This window comes from Diplotaxodon limnothrissa, linkage group LG2 (genome assembly GCF_057381915.1).
Source record: "Diplotaxodon limnothrissa isolate DT_005_m linkage group LG2, D_limnothrissa_male_GT1.1, whole genome shotgun sequence".
NCBI classification, from domain to species: domain Eukaryota; kingdom Metazoa; phylum Chordata; class Actinopteri; order Cichliformes; family Cichlidae; genus Diplotaxodon; species Diplotaxodon limnothrissa.
The window spans coordinates 33,785,938-33,788,620 of NC_140597.1; positions in this window are offsets into that span (position 1 = coordinate 33,785,938).

Here is a 2,683-nt window from a genome sequence, read left to right on the forward strand (position 1 = left end):
AGTATTTAAAAGAAGAATGGGAGGCAGAGCCTTCAGTTTTCAGGCATCACTTCTATGGAACAAGTTTCCAGTTTGGATTTGGGAGACAGACACTATCTCTACTTTTAAGATTAGGCTTAAAACTTTCCTTTTTGCTAAAGCATATAGTTAGGGCTGGATCAGGTGACCCTGAATCCTCTCTTAGTTATGCTGCAATTGGTGTATGTTGCTGGGGGATTCCCATGATGCATTGAGTATTTCTTCTTTACTCACCTATGGCTCTGGCTCCCTTTTATCCTGTCTTCCTTCTCTCACCCCAGCCAGTGGCAGATGGCCACCTCGCCCTGAGCCTGGTTCTGCCAGAGGTTTCTTCTTGTTAAAAGGGAGTTTTTCCTTCCCACCGTCGCCAAAGTGCTTGCTCATAGGAGGTCATATGATTGTTGGGGTTTTTCTCTGTATGCATTATTGTAGGGTCAACCTTACAATATGAAGCATCTTGAGGCGACTGTTGTTGTGATTTGGCACGGAATAAATATAATCGAATTGAATTAGAGAGTTGACAGTAAAATGATTCTTATGTAATTATTCTTATATATTCTACTGATATACTTAAACTATAAGTTACATTAATTTAAAAAACACAATAATTAAAAAAAACACCTATGTCACTGATAAGTTGCTGAAGTGGAAGCTTAGCTTCATTATTTAGTTAACAGTAGTTTTTTTTTTTAAATAATGGAGGGTTTTGCACCAAATGCCTCCTGTCACATTTAGTTTATATTGGCTTTTGCCAACTCTGTTAATTTAAATTGCATTGTGTCGACCAGCTGAGGGAGAGAGAGTCAACAGATTAGCACATATATATACTATATATATAATGTACTTCCTCTACCCCCCCCCCCCCCCCTTTTTTTTTGTTTTTTGCACATGTCGAGGAGCATGTCAGGTTACATTTCACTGTGTGTTATACTTGTATAACTATGCATGTGACAAATAAAGAACCTTGAACCTTGAACATATACTGTACAACTCAATATCACTAAAACAAAACAAAAACAAAAAATCTGACTTTTATTTGTTTTATATCCATTATATATAAATTCAAATATTTCCAACTTTTTTTAATTTTTATTTTAATTTAAATTTTAAATACGACCCGCAAAAAAAATAATATACTTTAGTAAAAATGATGAGCTTTTCAAAAATTGATGTAAAAACAAAACACAACAAATTTATACCTGACTCCAGAGTTCTTAATTCAAATTTAGAAGGTCTGTAATGTGTCTTCAATTTTTATTACTAGTTTGGAGTTATTCTCAAAATGAAGCTTACCAAAGTACACACATTTACTCTTCAACAAAACCAAAGGCCTTTTGCATTAATGAAAAAAGTAAATAATTGCAGACCTGTGTCACTGCTTGTGATACTATGGATTGTACAGAAAGCAGAAATATATAATAAAATAAAATAAAACTGTTTTACTTAAAAGCTCCTTACCTGCCTCAACTGTGTTTCACAAAACACCAAAAACAAACAAATAAGCAAAAAATACTGAGGTTTTACTTTTAGGGGTCTCTTTCCCCATTTTCCTTTAAAAAAGCCCCCCCCCCCAAAAAAAAAAAACAAAAAACAAAAAACAAAACAAACAACAACAAACAAAAAAACAAAAAGCAAAAAACAAACAAAAAAACCCAATTACACTAACTTATGCAGCACACCTTAACAAATCAAACACAGCTACAACACTGTAACATGTGTTGACGCTGGTAGTAACCTATTATGCTAACATGTATTATCATCTGGAAGTAGCATTTGTTCAAAGAGTTCAAATCACAATGCCATATTTATCATCTAGCAACAAAAAATGGAATTATATACATTTTTATTAATAATGAATAATGAAAAAATATGAATAATGAAGAATTTTTTCCATCTTTATATTTAACACTTTAAAATAGCTCAACACTGTACTGAAACACTGCAAGTGAACTTGTGTGGTAAAACCAAGTATCTATTTCACTACTGATGTACTATACCCCATGTTTCTGGGTTTGTAGCCTCTATAATTACCCACATCCTCACCCAGTAAGACTTACTTACTTTTAACCTTGTGGTTTATATCTTATGGGGACCAGTCTTAAATTCCGGTTAATATTAAATCATTAACCTTTATGATATTGAGTATGGCCATATAAAACTAAAATGTGACTACACCCCCCAGTGGTTGAGTTAAAATACAACATCACTGATACTGATTATTCTTCAAAACACTTTTAACTTGCGTTTTTGTAATGATATCACGAGGACTTACGTTATTGCAAGATGTTTTAAACCTTTTTTTTTCATATCTGACTATTTTATTTAATGAGATTAGAAATACAATATTTATAAATATATACTATAAATACTTAAAATTTACTGGTAATTCACAAAAATACCATGTTTAATGGTTTTATATAATAATTGTAATATGTTATAGTTAAAAATCTATGACACATTAAATTTCATCAACACAAACGTAACAGACGCCTCTTATTGAAAAGGGCTTTGTGAAAGCTTTGCTTTAAACACAGGATAGGACCTGGTTGCTTGAATGCAGTTGTTATTGTCGTACAGAGGAAGGAAATTATCAGGAGTTTCCTTCAAAAGAGGAAAGTGCCCCTTTCCTTTCTGGAGAAGCAAACAATTCTGTAGTGAAAGAGTT